A 16,840-nucleotide genomic window follows, 5' to 3' on the forward strand; every position below is an offset into this window, starting at 1 on the left:
GAGGCACCTCTCTTTGGGGCCGGGGGGGGCAGCTCAGAGACCTGGGGTGGCAGTTGCGGCTGCCCTGATGATTCCCAAGGAGAGGGGAGAAGAGAAGACGCTGAGGGAACACTCCCTAAGCAAGGGTGTTCAAAAAGGGGTGAGTGGCTGCCGTAACGGGACTCCTGAGCCCCACAAAATGTAGTTGGTCAGTGCTATTTTTCTAGAAAAAGATGTGCCGGAACTCACCATGAACGCCTCCCTTGTACTCTTTTGATGGCAAAGGCGCCTATCTGAGAGATGCTGGAACTCAGTTCCAGTGAATTCCGGCTGGGGGAAAAGGCCCCGAGAGGGTTTATGAAAAAGAAGGTAAATGAAATCAACAACAAAAGCCCATTTAAAAGTAAAGCGTCAGCATCACGGTGAACTAGGAGTCAAAATAATCAAAATGTTTTCACCTGCCACCCAAGTCGTGACACTGGAAGAGTATGGCAGAGGAACATTCCAAAGTCAAGATACCACAAGCTAGAAGGTTAGCCACCAATCTGACTTTTGAAGGCATGGCTTCCAGAGCTGAACCAACCATTGTGAAAGCAATACAAAGGCATGCTTGTATTTTTGCTCTCCGCAAACATGAAGTGAATATAAGCAATCTCCATAAAAGCAACCATATTGGAAAGCATTGACCTACCAACCTTGAGAAGAGCAACAGGTTGGGGTTTAAGATGCTGTGAATTTCATGTGCTGTAATTTGGCACTTCAGTACTGGGGAATGCCCACAGATACATGGACGAAGAAATGCCACATCAGGATCAGACCTCAGGTGGTAGTAGTTCCATAGCCAGGGAAATTGTGAAGAGGATTGAACAGTACGCCAGAAAAGGGGAGGTGGGGAGAGAAGGGAATCAATGCAGAATAGCTGGAAGCTTAATATTGATAACCTGATGCTCATCCTATGCTCCTTCGTACTTGGTTAAACAGCTCTGGTGGGAGGCATTTTGACAAAGCAAACACTTCCAAACGACCTGCATTGCAACAGCATCTTGCATATACAGTTAATAAGACTATACAGATCTAGAGGATAACACAATTAGAGAGCAGTAATAATCAAAAAGTGTGCGTCATGCAGGAGAAGGCTGTAGGGCACTCTTACGTTTGGCAGGAGATTGTCAGATGACACTGGCAAGGCAACTACATCACACATTCTAGAGGGACGGTAAACCAGAGCTGCCCAACCATTATATCGGCCATCTGCATCTGAAATACCAGTAATTTTCTCATTATGCGTTCAAGGTGGTTTGCCTAGTATATCAAACATATACAGTCATACCTCGGCTCCCGAACACCTTGGGAGTCGAATGTTTCAGCTCCCAAACGATGGAAAACTATAAGTTCTTTCGGAAGCCAAACATCCGACGGGGCTTCCACGGCTTCCAATTGGCTGCAGTAGCTTCCTGAAGCCAATCAGAAGCCGCGCTTTGGAAGTTGAACGTTTTGGAAGTTGAACAGACTTATGGAAGGGATTCTGTTCGATTTCCAAGGTACTTCCAAGGTTCGATTTCCAAGGTTCTTCTCCAATTTCACTTATCAGAGTCAGCAACGTTCACCTTCACTGTACCGGTCTTACATCAGAACTAGAACGCACAAAACGCTGGCTTTGGAAATTCCAGCATTTGAGAATGCAGGATGTTGCCAATGGCTCCTGGCATGTTCTGGGACATAGCCCAGGGGAAACAGCTGGTGCTGTCATGGCCTTAGGGCTTCTCTTCTTCCTGCACTATTGATTGAGGGTAGTCACGCAAAACTGGAAGTGCAGAAACCAAGGACTGGGAAATGCAGGTAGCTTTCTTAGAATTAATGCATACCATTCATTAAGTAATACATGTTCTATGCAAACTGGCTGACATGTTCTGGCTGTATAGTTTGTGATGGAGATGGGAAGGAATGGCAAGGAACCAGCTGACTGATGTTTTAGTGCAGGTGAATTGCAACATGTTCTTGACACAATAGCAGTGCATTTGTGGTTAATTTATTCCGCTTTATCAGTCACTCCACTATGCTTCCCCTATGCTACCACATTATTGCTGATCGGAGGAGCTACAGGGTAATCAAAGTGGGACAAAAAATAACAACACCCCAGAACCTTTGTGGTATGAAATGTCACAGGAAGTTATGAGATATGCAACCAATTGGGAATGAAGCAATATGGTCACCCCAAAACTATTTTGCCGGTACAAATAGTTTGGAAAGCAGGATCACATATGGCTATCCTGATAGCATCATGAGCACAAATAATAATAAATGTGCAATGAAAAAGACATCTGCAGTGGCCCCTAGCAGCAAATCTTGTTGCTCCATACCCAATCTTTCGTCTGTTTCCCCTTCCATGTCTTGCAAACTCCCAGGGAAGAATTTGACATCATTTTGAATTTTGGCTTGCCAGGCAGAACAGTCTCCACTCTCCTTCACCTCCTTCACCTGTGCGCAATTCTGGGGATTCTCCCTGCCCCACTCAGAGCCAAGTGGGGCGGGGGGGGTGCTCAGGAGAGGGGCGGGCAGGAGCCCCCATTGCACAACTGAAAGTTACTGCACACTGATGCAACTAATTTTTTGCCTCTCACTCCCATTTTATTATTCCGTCGGTCCACATATATTGTAGTTATGCCAGCCATAGTATTTAGACTTCAGCATTTGGCACATCCCTGAATGTCATTTGCAAGTTAAACTTCATATTATTTATTATTTGCCTAATTTTAGAAAGCAGTGATTACACGATGCCTTAGCCCTGTAAGCTACCCCTGAAAGCACAGGCTATTTAGTGGCAAACTAAAAAAAGATCTTATGCTATATGACTTGCATGCCACCGACCTGACAAGCCAATCAAAAGCAATTACATTTCGCAGGGTTAGGAGAACAAGACAAGCGAACCCTAACAACAGCTTGTGCAGCTGTCATTAATGCAGCAGAGAATGACAAGTACAAGCAACACACAAGAAGGGGAAAATGCTTAGTAACCCAGTTTTAAAATGCAAAAGTGACAAAGGTTAGTGCAGCTGCAAATAGTGACTTTTTACTCTAAAAAGACATGAAAGTTTTGCAGTGAAAACCAGCTGCTTTTTCACTATTTGGTGCAAGTATAAGACCACGGTCTCATTCAAAATACAGTCGTACCTTGGATCCCGAACCCCTTGGGAGTTGAACGTCTCAACTCCCAAAAAATCGAAAACCGGAAGTGGGTGTTCTGGTTTTTGAACGTCCTTTTGGAAGCCGAACATCCGATGGGGCTTCGGCGGCTTCCAATTGGCTGCAGGCGCTTCCTGCAGCCAATCAGAAGCCGTGCTTTGGAAGTCAAACACACTTCCGGAACAGATTCCGTTTGACTTCTGAGGTACATTAAAATGAACCTTCTGTTCACACACATACAGTATACACAGTTACTGTACCAGTACTACTACTACCTTAGAAGCAGAGAACATATTTTGCATGAAATAGGTCCCCATTTCAATGGCCTGGGATCTCCAGATAATGCTGGAAAATACCTCTGTCAAAAACCCTGGAGCGCAACTGCCAGTCAGTGTAGACAGTGTAGAGGTGTAACTCGGTAAAAGGAAGGTTCCTATGTTTCCAATATACATTTACCACCAACAATATGTAACGGGATTTTCATTGGGCAGATAAAACAGTTGGGGGGGTAGATTTGAAGGGTTGAGGACCAACAAATACAACAAGTTGTTGTTGTTGTTAATACCCCACCCATCTGGCTGGGTTGTCCCAGCCACTCTGGGTGGCTTCCAACATAATATAAAAACATAATATAACATCAGACATTAAAAACTTCCTGATACAGGGCTGCCTTCAAATGTCTTTGAAAGGTTGCGTAATTGTTTATCTCCTTGAAATCTGCAGGGAGGGCATTCCACAGGGCGGGTGTGACTGCCGAGAAGGCCTTCTGGCTGGTTCCCCATAACTTCACTTCTCCTCTCCTCCTCCTCCTCCTCCCTGCGTCGCTCCGGGGGTTTTCCTGGCCCCGGAGCTATGCTGGGCAGTTGGCAGGGCGCTCTCGCGCCTGGCTCGTTTTGGGTCGTGGGGGGGGTGAGTGAGCGGTTCCCCCAGCTGAGGCACCGGTCATCCCCAGTTCCCCCTTGGGGGCAGTGGCAGTCTCAGCAGCCTGGAGCCAGCCTGGTAGCGCAGTTGGCTCTGGCTGGCTTCAGAAGTTGCTCGCTGCCGTGGCGCCCACCTTTTTGCCTCCTCGGAAGTCCCCATATGATGTGTCTTGTGCCGTTGAACCCATCACGCAACATTCATTCCCTACTAATAAATCTACAACACTTAAAATATAAATCCGGGGACATTAAATGAAATCTGGGGATGGATTTTGTCCAGGGACAGATTTGTGAATCCAGGGATTGTTTCCCGGGAAACGGGGATGTCTGGTAACCATACTCTAAAACGGAAAGGAGACTGGGGCAGGCTGCAAGGCAGGGGTGGGGAAGTGTTGCTATTCAGTTGTCACTAAACTACAACTCCCATGAGCCCCAGCAAACATGGCCAATGGCCAAGGTGATGGGAGTTGTAGTCCAGCAACATCTGGGGACTGAATGTTCCTCACACCTGCTGTAAGGTCTCTAATTACTGTTAGTTGAATTACTTTGGAGATCCCAAAGCAGAACAGGGCAGTAAAGACCCACATCAAAGAATCACAAAGGCCCTAAGAGAGGAGGAGGTTAGCACACTAATGGAACCTAGGTCAGGAGGGATAAGTCCCGATGAATGAGGAAACCAGACTGAAGAGTCAGAGGTAAAGGGAAACTGGGAAAGAGCATAGGCAGAAAAAGGGGGAGTTGCAGAACCACAAGGCCTGAAAATCATATATTGATTTGGAATAAATAGTTAATTTTGGTGCTCCAGGTTTTCAGTAGGCACAATGTTGCAGACTTAGTAGTGAAAACTTTCCACCTTGGTCTCTTGTGTAATATAAGCTACAGAAGCTGTAAACAGATGCACTGTTAATAAAGATTAAGAGATTCTTAACCAACAGATGTTCTCCTGAGATTATGACTTCCTGTCTTCAGAACAAGACATGCCAGATAGTTAAAGTTATATCCCTTTGCTGACACCCTAGGGTGATTGTTCAATGGAACAGTGCATGCCATTCTCTTACAATAATCCTGTCATAGTTTAAAGCATCCCTGGCTAAGACTCCCTGATCTTGCTAGGTGTTGTGGATTTGTTAATATCAACTTTGATTGGAATATTTACACAGTCTAGGTTTGAGAGAGAAATTACCGTATATTTTGTTTGCATTTCGATGAGAAACTACCTGATTTGTACTTTCTGCATCAGTATGTTAACCAAAACACAATTAGACTGTGAAATGTACAGTTCTCTGATTCTGGGGTGCAGTTATCCGACCAAATGATGTGCACAAAAATACTTATATTAAAGTCATAAAATGCATAAATTGGTGAAAAGAACATACAAAAATGCAGTATGTTTTTCGAAATGGCACACAAAAATGTGTACATTTGGAAAAATTCACCCAAAAATGCTAATGAATTTTCATGAGGATTATTTTGAAAATGTAAATTGCCACCAGAATGTGGAGAACTGAAATTAAGGTTGCAGTGACGAGGAACTGAGAGAAACCAGAATTGACAGATTTGTTCATCCGTAGTGCTGTGGATTAATCAGAGAATGGAATGAATTCAGGAACTGTTATTACTCCACAATTGTATTGTCTAAGCAAATACAGACTGCAAAGCACTTGCATTACTAATCCCCCCCCCCAAAAAATACTCCATTCTTCTTCCTGCAGAAAAAGAACCAATAGAGTATCACACCACTTGATGCACCAATAATAATAGGTAGATAAAAGATAGATAGATAGATAGATAGATAGATAGATAGATAGATAGATAGATAAAATAGAAAAGGAAACAGAGCAATCTCACATAAACACTTGTCAGAGGAAAGAGGATTAATTGCTAGAAGATCTCCTTAAGGACATACATTTTGGACCTCAATGCTGTTCTTTAAGAGCCAGTGATGAAACATCTAGGCAGCACCTGGGGTCCTATTACAGATGAGAAAATGATATTGTGTGACCATAAAACATAGTAAAGCATAAAAATATTAAATCTGGTAGAAGGTGTCTGCTCATCATGATAATCATTGAACAATTAGCTTTACACAGACTCTTCAAGAGCCTCTAATAAGAAAAAGACACATTGCAACAAAGAATAAACACTGTAATTCAGCTTTTAGGCCAGTGATTATCACAAGATAAATACTATGTATATTTAATGCACAGGATGCCAGTGGACACTGTAAAATGGAAGGTCCCCGTCCCCCCCAAAATACACACTTTGAAAACTACTTTCAGCTTCTTTGAATGTGAAATTACAGCTAAAATACAATGGATTATACTTTGAAACCCTTGGAGGATGCTGTAAATTGCTTGCGTAAGGCATTATCAATCTTCTTTAACCTCAGCATCTGACAAGAAAGAATCACTGTCCCTGAAAACAGATTTCTTTTAAGCACCACGCTCAGCTGCAGTTATTAACTCTTAGAATGGGGTACAGCTTTCAGGTTTCTGCTTTTTAACAATGGGGTTTTTATGTAGATTTCTGGAAAATACTGGGAATAACCTCTTGCGAGGAATTTCAGATGTGATGTGCTGTATCCAACAAATTCATACTTCAGAGTGGACCTATAAAATTAATAGGCATGGCTCAATTAAGCCCACTGATTTCGGTGGATCTGCTCCAAGTATGACTAAGGCTGCATACACTCCATACATTTGAAGCACATGATCTCCCCCAAAGAATCCCGGAAACTGCCATTTACCCTTAAAGAGCAACAATTCCCAACAGCCTTAACAAACTACAACTCCCAGGATTCCTTGGGGGAAGTCATGGGCTTTAAATATATGGGGTGGATGTGATCTTAGTTGGGTCCTCACTCATTGCATCACATGGTTAGGGAACACCTTGTATGTTATTTCTTTTATTCCAGCAAAAGAGACAAAAGTTTGTTTTTTTAATAGGACAGCGGAACCGTCTCTGATGACTAACAAACAGTGCAGCTAAACAGCTAAGCTTCTCCCCTCAGGGATTATATCCATGTTTATTTGGAGCTACAGTTGTACCTTGGAAGTCAAACGGAATCAGTTCCGGAAGTCCGTTCAACTTCCAAAACGTTCAGAACCCAAGGTGCAGCTTCCGATTGGCTGCAGGAAACTCCTGCAGCCAATCGGAAGCTGTGTAAGCTGCGTTGGACATTTGGGTTCCAATGAACATTTGCAAACCGGAACACTCACTTCTGGATTTGCGGCGTTCAGGAGCCAAAATGTTCAACTTGCAAGGTGTTCCAGAACCAAGGTATGACTGTAGTTCCTTGCTACCTCACCAAAGACTAAGTTGAGTAATAATGGACAACAAAGTGATGCCCTCTTATAGATCAGTAATTGGTTGAGAAACAGGAAACGGAGAACAGGAATAAATGGATACTTCTCCCAATGGAGGAACGTAGAACTTCCCAACTGTGGCAGACTTTGGGCTCTCAGATTTTAGTGGCACCCTGTGTGATGCTAAAATTCGCAACAAACCCCCCTCCACCACTCATGCTCTATTCTACAGCATTGCTGCAGCACCCCCGGCTGCACCAGTCAGGCTACCCTAATACCGCCACTGCATCAAACGATCAGTATAGGGGCCTTTGCTTTTTTAACTTGTTCACAAATGATTTGACAGTCAGGAAGCCAAGTTTGGCAATGATACCACACCAGTCAGGTTTGTTAAAACAAGGGATTGCGATGAGTTTCAAAAGGCTCTCTGCCAACCGGGTGAATGGGCAGTAAAGTGGCAAATTGCAATGTATTTAATGTGTAAAATGATGCACACTGGGGCCAGTAATCTTAATTTCACATAGACAAATCATGGGGTCTGAACTGAAAGTGACTAACCAGGAATGAGACCTTGGGGGTCATCATGGGTAGCTCAATGGTGATGTCACCCCAGCATGCAGCAGCTGTGGAAAAAGTGATTTCCATGCTACAAATAGTTAGGAAAGGAATTGAAAATAAAACTGCTAATGTCATAATGGCATTATATGAATCTGAGGTTTCACATACCGTATTTTTTGCTCCACATGATGCACTTTTTTTCTCCTAATAAGTAAGGGGAAATGTTTGTGCGTCTTATGGAGCGAATGTGTGGTCAATCGCTGGCTCCCTTTCTGGCCCCGCCCATTGCCCAGGCCTCCATTGTTGAATGTTCTGCAGATGGAGGCTGTTTTTTCCCCAGCGACATGTGACTGGCTGATTAGATTATCTTTCTGGAAACTGTAGAAACGGCTCCTTTTCCTTTCCTAAAGAAGCTGCAGAACTGTGAGTTGAACCCCATAAAAACAGAATATTTTCCCTTTGCAAAGTAAGCTCAACAACTTTGAGTTGATCCTCAAAAGAAGGGACTTTTCCCCTTTGCAAAAGAAGCTGCAAAACTGGGCTGATCCCCCCCAAAAACAGGGCTTTCCCCCTTTCCTCCTCTAAAAACTAGGTGCGTCTTATGGTCAGATGCGTCTTATAGAGCGAAAAATGTGGCAATTGGAATACTGTGTATGGTTGTGGTTGCCTCAACTCCAAAAGGATACTGTAGAGGTGGAAGAGGTTCACTGAAGGGCAACCAAAACGTTCAAGGGGGTGGAACAGCTCCCCTATGAGGCAAGTGCAGACTGCATTTTCCTCTCTGTCTCACTGAGTAAGTTCTGATCACTCAGCAAGGGGTTGGGGCAATCTCCCCTATGAAGAAAAGTTGGGGAACTTTTTAGTTTAGAGAAAAGGTGGGACGATACAGAGTGCATAAGTATGGAGAAAGGGGATAGAGAACAGTCATCCAAAGAAACTGAATGTTGAAAGGTTCAGGACAAAAGATTCCCCCCCCCCTCCACACACAGAGCATAGTAAACTATAGAATTCACTTCCATCAGAGGTAGTGATGGATGCCTTTAAAAGAAGGATAAACAAATCCAAGGCGTAAAGGGTCATCAATGGCTTTGTTCTACCTCCACTGCTGGAGGCAATATGCTGAGAACAGCAAGTCAGGAGAGGGCTGTTTTCCTCATGTCCTGCTTGTGGACTTCTCCACAGGCATGTGGTCAGCAACTGTGACAACAGACTGTTGGACTAGATGGGCCTTGACCTAATCCAGATGGCTACTCTTACTCTTGCATGTACAATTAAATGTTTAAGGAATCCTTCTGTCCAAAAAAAGAAGCATCATTGAAATGTGCAACGGCCGACTCTCATGGAGGCTGAAATGTGATGGCTTCCCAGGCGTGTTCTCTGAGAGGCTGTGGACAGGAGGAGAGAGCAAGGCTGCTGCTGCAGCAATTGACACAGAAGGAAACAGCTGCGATAACAGATGTCACCCATTGTGTGCTTTGGCATGCCTGTTCTTACGGTGCTCCCTTACGTTACTACGTTTGTTCTGGACCGGCATCTCTAAACATGTCTGTCAAATGTTCTTTGTGTCCAGGAAATAAGTCCTGGAATAAAAATATCTGACCGTAGGAGATATTTTGTTTGTTCCACTGTGCTAAAGGAACACAGTGATCCTGGCTCACGGCTCAATTCTGCCAGAGGATAGATTGCTGTGATTGCTGAGAATCCTCTGCTCTCACCAAGTCCCCTTTTACATTTCGGCTGCACCCAGTTTGCCCGCATCTACATTGACATGTTCCCTCCTCCCACCCATTGCCACCATAGGTTGACCTTGTGTCTTGTGCTCATAAAGCACTCTGGTCACTGAAGGTAATTCTGAGGGTTTGTGTCAGTGGAGTCACTTTGTGACCTTAGTTTTGTAATAAAAAAAAGCCCCCTTGACCTATTTTGAGTCCTTCATCTTCTTAATGTATGTACTACTTACTTACCAAGATGGGTTCTAAAATACTTATATGCTCTATTTTCCCTTTGATTGTCCACCTTTTTCCTTTCTTTTATTTACTTTTTATTTACTTCATCTCTTGCACATTTTGTTGCTCATCACTGCCGCCTTATCCTATTTAGCCAAGAAATTGCATAATCATAATTAGCTTAACACCTCCTAAAACAGGAACTGAAAAGGGTTATGAGGGAAAGTTATTAAAGGCTTAAAACCCACATTGCAGTTTAAAATTAGAATTGTTCTATTTGGGAACAGTTTGAGTAACCCAATTCTGAATAAAATGTGGAAAACAGAGGAAGAAGAGGAGCATCAACCTGTGATAAGCAGCACCTAAATTTGTAGTCTGCCCAGAAATAAACCTATTTGTCCAGCAGTAGATTTCACCTAAGACTTCTGCCACAAAAGAAACTCAAAGTTCATATCAGTATATCTACACGTGCGTGTGTGGCAAAATATTGCATTAACTACCTGCAAAAAATGTTGGATTTTCCAAAATACAATTGTTAATTTGCCCTGTTGAAGTACACATTATATATTAAGATCCTGGACACCAGTGACCTCTGCTGGATTGTAACAGAGCTTTGCATAGTAAGGGGTGAAATTGTTCTGCTCTCTTTCATAATATTATTTGCATTTTTTCATCGCCTTTTAATACGTGTTCTCTAGTGACATACAACAAACAGGTGTGTGTGTGTGTGTGTTTGTGTGTGTGTGTTTGTGTGTGTGTGTTTGTGTGTGTTTGTGTTTGTGTGTGTATAAAAAATATGGAGGGCAATATGAAACAAATACAATATTTTTAAAATCCCACAGAAACAGTAAGGGCATAACAACCTGTGTGAAACAACCTACTAATAAAAGAGCTGAGAAGAGCTAAAAACTGACCAGCTAGAATTAAAATATGTTGTAAGGCCTGGGAGAACAGAAAAGCCTTTGTCCAGTGCAGAAGAACCATCATTATTGGATGCTACAACGCTAACATCACTGGCCTGTATAAAACAAGCCAAGACAATTTACAAGATAATATACTATTTTTTTTCACGTTGCCACCATCTTGCAGAGGGCCTTCTCTGTAGTTGCACCAGCCTTCCCATCAGATGTCAAGGAAATAAACAACTACTGTATTTGACTTTTAGAAGACATCTGAAGGCAACCTTGTTTGGGGAAGTTTTTAAAGTTTGATGTCTTTGTTGTTGTTGTTTAGTCGTTTAGTCATGTCCGACTCTTCGTGGCCCCATGGACCAGAGCGCGTCAGGCACTCCTGTCTTCCACTGCCTCCCGCAGTTTGGTCAAACTCATGCTGGTAGCTTCGAGAACACTGTCCAACCATCTCGTCCTCTGTCTTCCCCTTCTCCTTGTGCCCTCCATCTTTCCCAATATCAGGGTCTTTTCCAGGGAGTCTTCTCTTCTCATGAGGTGGCCAAAGTATTGGAGCCTCAGCTTCAGGATCTGTCCTTCCAGTGAGCACTCAGGGCTGATTTCCTTAAGATCTTCTTGCAGTCCATTGGAGCTGCCCAGAATGGCTGGAGCAACCCAGTCAAATGGGTGCAAAACAAATAATAAAATTGTTGTTGTTGTTAGTATTATTAGTATTATTAGGTGGTGACACATGTCAATAACTTCCATACACACTTTCTTAGAAACTAGCAAGTTAATGACTTCCGGGATAGCGCGAACGGGTAATGGCGGATTCCCTCCGAGTTCTGGAGGGAATCGGCTCCGTTAAGGACGGGTCTTGCCGTGCCGGCGACACGGGGACCCTCAGAAACCGCAGGCGCTGAAGCCTGCGGACATGGAGACTCGGTGGGCACCTTAAGCGCCCTCCCCGACCCGCGAAGAGCCTTTTTAAAGGCTACGGAGGGGACCGGAGAGTGGCGTGGAGCTGAGAGTCGATCGCTGCCTTGGCGGAGCGAAGCCGCGAGCCATGACCGGAGAGCGCTATCTTTCTTCCTGAAATTTGGACTGAAAAAACAACTTGTGAGTAGAAGGAAATTTTGGCACTAAAAGTTTTATTATTGAATTTGAGTACTAGCGGGGGATGTGTTAAAAAGGAAGTCCACACTCCCCCCCCCCACCAAAAGACTCAAAGTAAGGAGAGGAGCACTAAGTCGGAAAGACTCTGGTGCTGAAAGGAAAAAGAACACTTTCATAAATTGGTTGAAAAAGTTATTTGTGCTGGAGTGAAGAGAGGGGAATCTCAGAGGTTTTGCTTTTTGGCGGACCCCCCCCCCCGAACCCGGGCAGTGCCCTGCTTGGGAACCCGAGAGAAAAAAACAAGGCGTTTGACAGCTGTCAAAAGAGCTGTCAAACGGATGTCAGCTTGGAAATTGTGTTAAAATTGTGTTACAACTATATTGTTGGGACTAAAAGTGTTACATCGAATTGACTGGAAACAAACTAATTTTGAATAACAAAGTAACGAACTGTTGGAAAAGAACTATGATGGAAATCCCCCTAGAGGGAACTAAAGACATTGCAATGGCTGCGGAAGGAAAACTACTGGCAGAGATAAAAAAAATGTTTTCTCTGGTGGGAGCTCTGCAAGAGCAGAGCTTAGTCATGAGAGAACAACTGATGACCTTCAATCTTAAACTAAACAACTCTGTTGGTGGAGCTAACCGGATGGAAAAAGAATCTGCAGCTGTAGAAAAAGAGACAACTTTAGAACTGGGGGAAAAAGAAGAAAAAGAAGAAGGAGTTCAGGAGGAAGAGAGTAACCAAATATCTGTAACTTTTGGGAGGAAAAGAAGTGAAAAAGACAACCAATGGATTACAAATCTGCAAAGAGAGAGAAAGATGGAAGTCCCTGGAACAACTGAAACATTAAGCTACGAAAGAACGAACAAGTATGATGGAGACTTCTTCTTTAAGCTGCAACATGGGAGATTTGTTGATCCTGGACAAAGACTGTTTTTGTTTGAAAAATATGAGGAACTGGTGACAGAATTCCTTCGAGAAGAGAAGATCAATAAAAAGGACTATAAACAAAACTGCTGGAGAGTGACTAACTGGGGCCTAAGGGCCTCTGATGTGAGAAATCCGGGTTAAATCTGTTTTTTTTTTTTTCTTTTGGACATTAATGCGGGAAGGGGCAAAAACCGGGACAGAGGGGGAGGGGAGTGTAGGGTGGTAAAAGTCTGGGGTTTAGAATAGAAATATTATTGTTTTTTTTGATTTAATATAAAGAGCAAGGAATTTATGGGAGAGAAATTAGGCCGACCTTAGAGAAACAACTTAATGTGTATAATGGATTTAAAGTAAAAATGGATAAAGGATAAACTATAAGAAAAGATATGAATAATATTTAAGAGATTTGAACAAATAACTTGCTGAGATATTTAATGAAATGGGAAGGTGGTGGGGGGGGTGGGGGGAAGTCACGGAAAGAGGGTAATGATTGTAAGGGTATGAAACTACAGATATTATGTTTTGTGTTTTGTGTTTATGATATATGTCTGTGTTTGTTTAAAAAAATTTTTTTTGAAAATCCAATAAAAATATTTTTTTTTAAAAAAAGAAACTAGCAAGTTAACAACACAGAACTCATCTTGCATATAATCTGAAGAGATTTTACTTTAGAATCATTGGGTGGTACACAACTAAGTCATACTCAGAGCAGACCCACTAAAACTAATAAAACTTATGTGACTTTAGCCCATTGATTTCAATGAGTCTACTCCAAGAGTAAGAAACCCTTTTCAGATTGAGGGCTGCATTCCTTTCTGGGCAACCTTCTGAGGGCCATAGGCCAGTGGTGGGTGGGGCAAGAGGCAAAAGTAGCAGAGCATTGAATATAAACTTTATCTTTGCATACCCTCTAACATTTCTCCAATTAAAATAGGGACATTACACATTAAGAAAAACTTCCCTATACAAGGCTGCCTTCAGATGTCTTCTAAAGGTTATATAGTTACTTATCTCCTTAGTTCGGGGGTCATATAACTCCATACCCTCCAACATTTATCTGATGAAAACAGGGAAATCCTAAGGAAAAGCTAGACATTCCAGGATCAAATCAGAAACCTTCAGTAAATCCACGACTGTCCCTGGAAAATAGTATCTGTCTTTGTACAGCAGGTGTCAGGGACTGGGCAGAGGAGGAATGGAGACCGCCTCCCCAGCCTGACCCTTCCAGAGAAGAAGACAATTCAGAATTACAACAGGTTTTTGAGGGAGATCACAGCTCAGAGGCAGATGAGGGGGAAAGCTGGGAAATATTGGGAGAGGAGGAGGAAGAAGAAGCAGCGCCAGAGGGGCGACAACTGACGGACACTGTGTCTTTAGAAAGCATTCCAGCCCCCCAGCACCCAAAACTCGGCGAGCATTGAAAGTAGGAGAGCAAAGAGCTCAAAGGCAGAAGGCACTTTTCGGCACCTATAGCAATGACACATGAGAGAGGGAGGGGATGGGGACTCACTCAGGGCAACACCATTATTCCAAAAGGCTGCATTTCTAAGCCTCTCTCTGTGAATATTGAATGAAAAGCGGTTGGTAAGGACTTTTCCTTGTCTTATCCGTTCCTGGCAACCTGTTGTGGGGGTTGGATCCTCTGCAGCCTGACAGCAGGATAGTTTCTATAGATTCACACACCCCTTTCCATCCTCCATCTAAGCAATGAAGTGGCATTATCAGAGTTCAAGGACACATTCTAGTCACAAACACACACAAGGAGACTACAAACTAGGCCAGTAAGGAGTGGGGCCTGGGTAGAGTTCTGAGGGGCCTGGAGGGCCATATTTGGCACTTGGGCCTAAGGTGGTCCACTCCTAGTCTGATTTGCACATGACTAATGTTGGAATGAAACTATGGGTGATAGCTAATTTGGCCTAAATCACATAGCTCCCTGCATTCTGAGTTTAATTCTGTGCCCCTTTTCATACCATTTCCGACTCATTTTTTATCTTTCCTAGAGAATTAAGAACTGGAGGCATTATGTCACTGGATAGTTCTCACATTTTAATACTTATATTCCTTCAAAGAACTCAAGACAGCAATCACAGGGGTCCCGCCATTACCCTCACAATCTGTGGTAGTGTCAGCTAAGTGACTTGTCCAAGGTTCCCATTACCAAGGGTAGTTGTGAAGTTTATCACTGGCCATTGGCTGATGGACATTGTAGTTCAGAAACATCTGGAGGGCCACAGGCTAGCCACCCCTGCCTTATGTATTAGAGAAGCCAGGTTTAATTAAAATTAGTCTCTTTTTTATTGTGGCTTGAATTGAAAGGTTCAGGAGAAAGGGCAGCTTGTGAACTGAATCGATCATTATAGCTACCATGCTGGAGTAAAGATAGCATGAGACCTTAAGTGCAGAAGAATAAAGCTTCAGTGCTTTTACTTCATGGATAATGTAACAGTGTGGAGCTAAATTTTCATTTACATATGGTCCTAAACAGATGCAAAATGCGGAAACTTTCCATTTTCACAAGACTTTTATCTTATTTTGCGTAAGTGACAAAGTGATACTCACTGATGCTTGCTCCTTAAGCAAGACTTAAGGAGATGCCAGCAGTGGCGTAGCGTGGGGGGTGCGGGGGGGCTGGCCGCACCGGGCGCAACATCTGGGGGGGGCGCGCTCCACGAGTTAGGGGGCATAAAATCCATGGGTTAGGGGCGCAAATTACAACCCATGCTACACCACTGGATGCCAGCAATTTGTTCTAAGCAGGGTTTGCAGATTAAAAACTTTGCCTTTCAAAGAAGGAAGCCCTTTCCAATATATATACATATATATATATATATATATATATATATATATATATATACACACACACACACAGAAATAAAGGTCTAGATCTCCACGTCCACGTTAAGTTTTCAGAAACACCTAATGAAATGATTGAATCCAGTTTCCAAGACATAGACCTTTGAGGCTTGTCTGTGTAGGAGAGCAGGGGACTCAGCAGCCGTGTCGAAAAGCAAGCCTAATCCAATTACAGCAGTCTGATTGGTCCTAGAACAATAGGATCCAGAATGCAGCAGTCTGATTGGTCCACAGGAGCCACCCAATCCAGCTCCAGGTGGAAGTGAATCCGCAACCTGATTGGCCCACAGGAGAATCCCAGAATTAGCCAATCATGTGGGGCCCATTGTGTAAGTAAGGTATATAAAGCAGACATTCTGGGGGAACTTCCATTCCTTCTCACCACTGTGAGCTGGATAAAGAGCATGAAATCCACACTCGACTCCGAGTATATTTCACATTGAATCGTGTTTTTGTCTTGGGAGTACGGGAGCAAGTTCCTTTCTTTGACAAGGGGCAGGAAAGTTAACAACGTCGGAATCGCTTCAGGGGCTTAAGAGGTCGGCAACAAGCGCAGACCTTTCCTCGCTTCCATGGCCAGACAAGCCTGCGAGCTGAGGGCAGCCGTGAGGAAAGTCCTCTTGCTGTGCTAGTCTAGCCAGCAGCGAGATAATCTGGCTCTCAACGAGCTCTCTTCTAACAGACGCATCTCTGCCCGTCACCACAAGCAAGCGACTGTCGCCTGAGGGTGGGAATTTGCGTTTATTTCACGCCAGGGACAAGCGGCTGCCGTCGCTTCCAACATCGGAGGCGACCAGACATCGCTGCCGCCATCTTGGACGGAAACCGGAAACTCGGCGTCGAGCTGTCACGGCTGCTCTCCAACATCCGCATCTCGGTGGTGCCGCTCACGGCGCAGGGAAACCGAACGCACCACAGCGCCCCTTCGCGATGAGGAGGCGATAAAGCCCCTCCTCTCGCGAGTGTCAAACAAACAGAAACGGTCTCCGCGCATTTTAACCGTAACACCAAGGGGCGGGGAGGGCAGCAGAGAAAGGAGCGGCGATTGGCTACAGCGAGAGCCAATAGCTAGGCTCCGTCTCCCGCCGCCGACTGTTGAACGCGCGCCGGCTCATTCCCCCCCCCCCCCTCACAGGCGGGAAGTCTTGGCCGAAGCA

General features: G+C 44.0%; 1 long non-coding RNA gene across 1 annotated transcript; it reads right to left on the reverse strand.

The window, feature by feature from the left end:
* Window positions 1-8,509: 8,509 nt before the first annotated feature.
* On the reverse strand, window positions 8,510-16,548 carry LOC309335780. The gene is made up of 3 exons (XR_014153719.1): window positions 15,728-16,548; window positions 9,910-10,037; window positions 8,510-8,779 (listed from the first exon to the last, which is right to left on the reverse strand). It is a non-coding gene; the product is annotated as an uncharacterized lncRNA (long non-coding RNA).
* Window positions 16,549-16,840: the final 292 nt, after the last annotated feature.

The sequence above is a fragment of the Podarcis erhardii genome (genome assembly GCF_964252035.2).
Source record: "Podarcis erhardii genome assembly, chromosome: 1".
NCBI classification, from domain to species: domain Eukaryota; kingdom Metazoa; phylum Chordata; class Lepidosauria; order Squamata; family Lacertidae; genus Podarcis; species Podarcis erhardii.